The 8285-nt window shown below is 43.4% G+C and overlaps 1 pseudogene; it reads right to left on the bottom strand.

Moving 5' to 3' along the window:
• Nucleotides 1-4184: 4184 nt before the first annotated feature.
• On the bottom strand, nucleotides 4185-8026 carry LOC127675306 (NGFI-A-binding protein 1-like; annotated as a pseudogene).
• Nucleotides 8027-8285: the final 259 nt, after the last annotated feature.

Below are 8285 nucleotides of genomic sequence, written 5' to 3'. Positions count from 1 at the left end.
TTGGGAGTTACTCCAATTTTTAATTTGTGCATTGATTAAACCAATGAAAGTGACATTATTTAGTGACAGCTACATATTTCCTATTAATCAAAATCAATGTTATCAAGTATTAAGCACACAGTCTTCTCCTTGGTGTAAATTGTGTATTTATCTTCTATCTTTCTCCAGTCACCTTGCCAATAACTACATTGCCTAGGCTTTCTTTCTGTGACTGCAAAAGTTCTAAATGCTGACAAGTAATATTTATGGTAAATACACCTAAAGTAGACAACGAAATTTCAAGTAAAATAAATGGTATCTACATCTATTAGACGGCAAGGTATCAACACCTAGACATGTTTCTATAAATTACAAAGATACATTGTACAATCTTTTTTTTATTAGATATGTTCTTTATTTAAATTTCAAAGTTGTCCCCTTTTCTGGTTCCCCGCTCCCCTGAAAATCCCATGATCCATCTCCCCTTCCCCAATCAACCCTCCCCTGCTTCCCTGTCCTGGTATTCTTCTACACTATGGCATCAAGTCTTTCCAGGACCAAGGGCCTCTCCTCCCTTTACTGTCTAACAAGACCATCCTCTGTTGCTGATGTGTTTGGAGCCATGGGTAACTAACTCCATGTGTACTCTTTGGTTGATGATTTAGTCCCTGGGAGTTCTGGGGGTACTGGGTGGTTCATATTGTTGTTCCTCCTATGGTGCTGCAAACCCTTTCAGCTCCTTGGGTCCTTTCTCTAGGCTCCTCCATTGGGGACCCTGTGCTCAGTTCAATGGCTGGCTGAGAGTGTCCCCCTCTGTATTTGTCATGCACTAGCAGAGCCTCCCAGGTGACAGATATATCAGGCTCTGGTCAGCCAGCACTTTGTGGGCATCGATAATAGTGTCTGGGTTTTGTAACTGTATATGGGATGGATCACTGGGTAGGGTAATCTCTGGATGGTCTTTCCCTCAATCTCTGCTTCACACTTTGTCTCTGTATCTCCTTCTGTGGGTATTTCGTTCCCCTTTCGACAAAGGACCAGAGTATCCATACTTTGTTCTTCCTCCTTCTTGGCATCATTTGATATGTGAATTGTATCATGTATTCCAAGCTTCTGGGTTAATATCTACTTATTAGTGAGTGGATACCATGTGTGTTGTTTTGTGACTGGGTTACCTCACTCAGGATGACATTATCCAGTTCCATCCATTTATCTAAGAATTTCATGAATTCATTGTTTTTAATAGCTGAATAGTACTCCATTGTGTATATATACCACAAATTTTTTTTGGTAGATTTTTCCTTTGATGAGTATGAGGTTTTCTTGGTAGATTTTTCCTTTGATGGGTATGAAGTGTCCTTCCGTGTCTTTTTTGATGACTTTTGGTTGAAAGTCAATTTTATCCGATATTAGAATGGCTACTCCAGATTGTTTCCTTGGACCATTTGCTTACAAAATTGCTTTCCAGCCTTTTACTCTGAGACAGTGTTTGTCTTTGACACTGAGTTGCATTTCCTGTATGCAGCAAAATGCTGGGTCCTGTTTATGTATTCACTCTGTTAGCCTGTGTCTTTTTATTAGGGAACTGAGTCCACTGATGTTAAGAGATATTAAGGAATAAATAGTGATTGTTGCTTCCTGTTATTTTTGATGTTATTTTTATGTTTGAGTGGTTATATTCTTTTGGGTTTGTAGAAAGAAGATTACTATCTTGCTTTTTCTAGGGTGCAGTTGCCCTTCTTGTATTGGCATTTTCCATCTATTAACCTTTGTAGGGCTAAATTTGTGGAAGGATATTGTGTAAATTTGGTTTTATCATGAAATATCTTTGTTTCTCCATCTATGGTGATTTAGAGTTTTGCTGGGTATAGTAGTCTGGGATGGCCTTTGTGTTCTCTTAGAGTCTGTGTGAGATCTGCCCAGGGTCTTCTAGCTTTCATGGTCTCTGGTGAGAAGTCTGGTGTAATTCTGATAGATCTTCCTTTATATGCTACTTGGCCTTTTTCTCTTACTGCTTTTAATATTCTTTCTTTTTTTAGTACATTTGGTGTTTTGATCATTATGTGATGGGAGGTATTTCTGTTCTGGTCCAGTCTGTTTGGAGTTCTGTGGGCTTTTTGTATGTTCATGGGCATCTCTCTCTCTTTAGGTTAGGGAAGTTTTCTTCTATAATTTTGTTGAAGATATTTACTGGTCCTTTAAGTTAGAAATCTTCCCTCTCTTCTATACCTATAATCCTTAGGTTTGGTCTTCTCATTGTGTCCTGAATTTCCTGGATGTTTTGGGTTACAAGCTTTTTTTTTTTTAATTTCATTTTTTATTCGATATATTTTTTATTTACATTTCAAATGATTTCCCATTTTCTAGCCCCCCCACTCCCCAAAAGTCCCGTAAGCCCCCTTCTTTCCCCGTGACCTCCCACCCACCCCTTCCCACTTCCCCATTCTGGTTTTGCTGAATACTGCTTCACTGAGTCTTTCCAGAACAAGGGGCCACTCTTCCTTTCCTCTTGTACCTCATTTGATGTATAGATTATGTTTTGGGTTACAAGCTTTTTGCATTTTGTATTTTGCCTGTTGAGTCAATGCTTTCTATGGTATCTTCAACACCTGAGATTCTTTCTTCTATCTCTTGTATTCTGTTGTTGATATTTGCATCTATGACTCCTGATTTCTTCCCAAGGTTTTCTATCTCCAAATTTGTCTCCCTTTGTTATTTCTTAGTTGTTTCTAGTTTTGTTTTTAGATTCTAGATGGTTTTATTCAGTTCCATCACTTGTTTGTGTTTTCCTGTAATTCTTTAAGGGATTTTTGTGTTTCCTCTTTCAGGGTTTCTGCCTGTTAACCCAAGTTCTCCTGTATTTCTTTAAGTGGCTTTTGTGTTTCCTCTCTATGGGCTTCTGTTGATTCATGTTCTCCTGTATTTCTCTAAGCGAATTTTGTGTTTCCTTTTTAAGGGCTTCTACCTGTTGATTCATGTTCTCCTGTATTTCTCTAAGCGAATTTTGTGTTTCCTTTTTAAGGGCTTCTACCTGTTGATTCATGTTCTCCTGTATTTCTTTAAGGGAGTCATTTATGTCCTCCTTGAAATCCTGTATCAGATACATGAGATGTGATTTTAAATCCAGGTCTTACTTTTCTGGTGTGTTAGGGTATCCAGGACTCGCTGTTGTTGGAGAACTTGGTTCAGTTGGTGGGATGTTGCCTTGATTTCTATTGATGATGTTCCTGCATTTGCCTTTTGCCATCTGGCTATCTCTGGTATTAGCTGGTGTTGCTGTCTCTGACTGTGGCTTATCTGTCATGCAAGCCTCTGTGCTCCTAGGAGACCTGTTCTCTCTGTGTACACCAGTATGTAGGTACTACTGCAAGACCCGCTCTCTTGTAGTTGTATTTGGGTATGCAGCTCTGTGACTCAGATCAACTCTGGGTGCAGGTGAAAATCAGAAGACTCCTGTCCCAGACTGTTCCTAGGCTCTTGTGTCCTCAGGTTTCCAGCCATTTCTTCTGAGCAGCAGGGGTAGTCCTACCTGTGCTGCCTGACCTCTCTGTGCTCCTGAGTGGTTAGCTACCTCCGTGTGTCACTTGGATATGGTAAGTGGTGGCAGAGGATGGTCCCAAGCCAGAGAAAGAAGGAGGGCTTCCACCAGAGGGTTCCAGGTGTGATCCTCTGGTGAGGGTGGTTCTACCTGTGCAGGCAGGCCCCTATACACTCCAGGGTGGTTAAGCTGCCTCCTTGTGCCACTTGGATATGGTGCATTGTGCCAGAAGATGGACCCACGCGGGAGACAAGAACCAGAGGGCTTCCTCCAGAGGTTTGCAGGCATGAACCTCTGAGCAGCAGGCTTCTACATCATGTTCTAAAGGCAAACAGGAGAAGATTATCTCATGGGCAATTAGGAGGAGGTCTCAAAGCCCACCCCCATGTTGTACATTCTTAAATGGTGAATGCCTATGATATTTCCACACAAGCAACTTACACAGGAAGGTCACTGGCCAGTGCCTGTTACATTGCAATGCTCTCTTGATTCCCTCTTCTGTGGTTGTTGCTTTGTCCTGCTGTCCACAGATTACTGTGTGAGTTCTTAGGCTTTGGCTATGGTCTGTAAGCTAAATGAGGCAACACTGGTTATTAAGACTTAATCTATGATGGAGCATTATCCTTGAATCTGGTGACATTTCCAGAGAATAGTAGGAGAATCTCAGCTATCTTGAGTCTTTGGGTTCTGTTTTAATAACTTACTTTTCCAAGGTGAATGCAGAGTGAGAATAGTCTTTTAAAACTGCAAGGTTCTCGCATGACTGGGACTTCACCTCACTGGAGTAAAGCCTCCCACCACAAAATGATGGGGCTGGCTGTTCTGCACACTAGGAATTCAGAGGTTCAAAGGTCCTTCTCCTTGTCCATCAGAGCTATCAGAAGGTAGGCCGCCATCAGGGCTCTGCTCTCCGGAGCTCTGCCTGTAGAGCCCAGTCGTGAGTCTCCTCTCCTGCTGCAGCCTCTTGGGCACATAGGAGCTCCACCTGCTTCGCCTTTTCAGCCTGCTGGGAACTGAGGTCTGCAAGGTCTTCACTCTTGGCTCTGGCCTGCTGGAAGTGTTGGCACAGAGTCCTGGAAGTCCAGAAATCCCTCCTCTATTTTAACTCTCTTTGTAGATAATTCATGTCTTTTACCACATTTTAACCTGGTGGTTCTGTAAGTGTACTTGTAGGTAACTTCTTGAGAAACCTGCCTGGCCAGGGCAAAAAGCTCATCTCTTCTTGTCAGCAGGGCATTGTCCTTCACACAGAGCTGAGCAGCTGCCTCATTAACAGTAAGCTCCTGCAATGTACAAGGTGTTTACCATCTTTTCTTTTTTTTTTAATTCGATATAATTTATTTACATTTCAAATGATTTCCCCTTTTCTAGCCCCCCCCACTCCCCGAAAGTCCCGTAAGCCCCCTTCTCTTTCCCTGTCCTCCCTCCCACCCCTTCCCACTTCCCCGTTCTGGTTTTGCCGAATACTGTTTCACTGAGTCTTTCCAGAACCAGGGGCCACTCCTCCTTTCTTCTTGTACCTCATTTGATGTGTGGATTATGTTTTGGGTATTCCAGTTTTCTAGGTTAATAACCACTTATTAGTGAGTGCATACCATGATTCACCTTTTGAGTCTGGGTTACCTCACTTAGTATGATGTTCTCTAGCTCCATCCATTTGCCTAAGAATTTCATGAATTCATTGTTTCTAATGGCTGAATAGTACTCCATTGTGTAGATATACCACATTTTTTGCATCCACTCTTCTGTTGAGGGATACCTGGGTTCTTTCCAGCATCTGGCAATTAGTAAAAGCAATATACAGCAAACCGGTAGCCAGCATCAAACTAAATGGAGAGAAACTTGAAGCAATCCCACTGAAATCAGGGACCAGACAAGGCTGCCCCCTTTCTCCTTATCTTTTCAATATTGTACTTGAGGTACTAGCTCGGGCAATTCAACAACATAAGGAGGTCAAAGGGATACAAATTGGAAAGGAAGAAGTCAAACTATCATTATTTGCAGACGACATGATCGTCTACCTAAGTGACCCAAAGAACTCCACTAGAGAGCTCCTACAGCTGATAAACAACTTCAGCAAAGTGGCAGGTTATAAAATAAACTCCAGCAAATCAGTGGCCTTCCTATACTCAAAGGATAAGCAGGCTGAGAAAGAAATTAGGGAAATGACCCCCTTCACAATAGCCATCTTTTCTTTTGGAGTCAAATCGCCCATAGAAGGCGCCGTACTTTCTAATCTCCTCCTCCTTGTGTGGGTCTTTATCACTCATTTCAAAGATGTGACCGATCTGGGTTCTACTTTCTTGAGTTCTTTGTATATATTAGATATTAGCCCTCTGTTGGATTTAGGGTTGGTGAAGATCCTTTCCCAGTCTGTTGGTTGACGTTTTGTCCTTTTGACGGTGTCCTTTGCCTTAGACTTTGTAGTTTTACGAGTTCCCATTTGTCAATTCTTGATCTTAGAGCGTAAGCTATTGGTGTTCTATTCAGGAACTTTTCCCCTGTGCCCATGTCCTCAAGGGTCTTCCCCAGTTTCTTTTCAATTAGTTTCAGTGTGTCAGGTTTTATGTGGAGGTCCTTGATCCATTTGGAGTTGAGCTTGGTACAAGGAGATAAGAATGGATCGATGCACATTCTTCTGCATGCTGACCTCCAGTTGAACCAGCACCATTTGTTGAAAAGACTATCTTTTTTTCACTGGATGCTTTCAGCTCCTTTGTCGAAGATCAAGTGACGATAGGTGTGTGGATTCATTTCTGGGTCTTCAATCCTATTCCATTGATCGGCTTGCCTGATATTGTACCAATACTATGCAGTTTTTATCACTATTGCTCTATAGTAGAGTTTAAAGTCTGGGATATTGAATCCCCCTGATGTTCTTTTACTGTTGAGATAGTTTTAGCTATCCTGGGTTTTTTGTTATTCCAGATGAGAACCCAGAGAACCAAATAACCCCATTAAAAAGTGGGGTACCGAGCTAAACAAAGAATTTTTCACATGAAGAACTTCGGAGAGCTGAGAAACACCTTAAGAAATGTTCAACATCATTAATCATTAGGGAAATGCAAATCAAAACAACCTTGAGATTTCACCTCACACCAGTCAGAATGGCTAAGGTCAAAAACTCAGGAGACAGCAGGTGTTGGTGAGAATGTGGAGAAAGAGGAACACTCCTCCACTGCTGGTGGGATTGCAAGATGGTGCAACCACTTTGGAAATCAGTCTGGCGGTTCCTCAGAAAACTGGGCATGTCACTTCCTGAGGACCCTGTTATACCACTACTGGGCATATAAGGATTCTTCAGCATGCAATAAGGACACATGCTCCACTATGTTCATAGCAGCCCTATTTGTAGTAGCCAGAAGCTGGAAAGAACCTAGATGTCCTTCAACGGAGGAATGGATACAGAAAATGTGGTATATTTACACAATGGAGTACTATTCAGCCATTAGAAACAATGAATTCATGAAATTCTTAGACAAATGGATAGAACTGGAGAACATCATACTAAGTGAGGTAACCCAGTCTCAAAAGATCAATCATGGTATGCACTCACTGATAAGTGGATATTAGCCTAGAAACTTTGAATACCCAGGACATAATCCACAAATTAAATGATGTGCAAAAAGAATGAAGGAGTGGCCCCTGGTTCTGGAAAGACTCAGTGCAAGAGTATAGGGGAATTCCAGAACAGGGAAGTGGGAAGGGGTGGATGGAAGAATAGGGGGACGGAAGAGGGCTTAAGGGGCTTGTGGGGAGTGGAGACCCAGAAAAGGGGAAATTATTTGCAGTATAAATAAATAAAAAAAAAATGTGACCGATCATTTTGGCCAGCTTCTTGTTGGTCTTCTGCAGCTCTTTCACTTCATTCAAGTCACTTTTGGGCAGCGTGGGGGCCATCCGCTCCACTCCACAGAGAGCGAGCGCAGCAGCCGCCTCCAGGGCTTCACTGCTTTCCTTTGGAGAGGCTGGGGGGCCCAGGTCTGCAGGGAAAAGACTGTGCTCACTTTCAGTGGCATGGTGTCCTGGCCAGAGTCTGGATTCACTGACGCTCTGCAGTGCTAAACTCCCCACCTCTGACTTGCCCTGACCCAAGCTCTGCACACAGATGGTAGCAGCACACTTGGGGATTTTTAACTGTGGCTCTCGTGAGCTGCTACTCCTTTCGTAACTATTGCAGGATATTCCCAGCCATGTTGGTGATCCCTCGGGTAATTTATAGATGGGTATGCTACTGACAGGAAGGGAAGTTAAGGGCTGATTGAAAAGGCCAGGGTTTGTAACACAGTCTCTCAAAGCCTTCTGAAGCCTTCTGACGTGAAGGGGCTTGCTTGCCAGGCCCACGAGTGACATTGTTTCCAAAAATGCCTCTTCTCCAGCTTCACACAGTTGCTGGACATCATCACCACCTCGTTGGATAAAGGCATCAAAGTAAGAAAGCAGATTGGCTTTCTGCGATATTCCATACAGTTACAGCTACCCCAGGGTCCTAGGTAAGGCTATGGCCATTACTGTGTGGATGGGCTTAACCTATGCGGCCTGTGGCTGCAGCGAGCTCTGTAAAGCTCCTGCAGTGGCTGCGGCAAGAAGCCCCCCCCCCCGCACCCATGGGGAGGGGCGCCCATTCCGTCCCCCGCCTGCCCTTAAGGTGCTTGCTTGGCCAAGCGGTCGGAGGCTCAGGCGGGGAGGGGGGTGTCTGGTTTTTTGAGACCGGGTTTCCCTGTGTAGCCCTGGCTGTCCTGAAACTCACTCTAGACCAGGTCGGCCT

Source organism: Apodemus sylvaticus, chromosome X (genome assembly GCF_947179515.1).
Source record: "Apodemus sylvaticus chromosome X, mApoSyl1.1, whole genome shotgun sequence".
NCBI lineage: Eukaryota > Metazoa > Chordata > Mammalia > Rodentia > Muridae > Apodemus > Apodemus sylvaticus.
The sequence above is the reverse complement of the archived record's forward strand: the minus strand, read 5'-3'. Positions and strand labels throughout refer to the sequence as shown.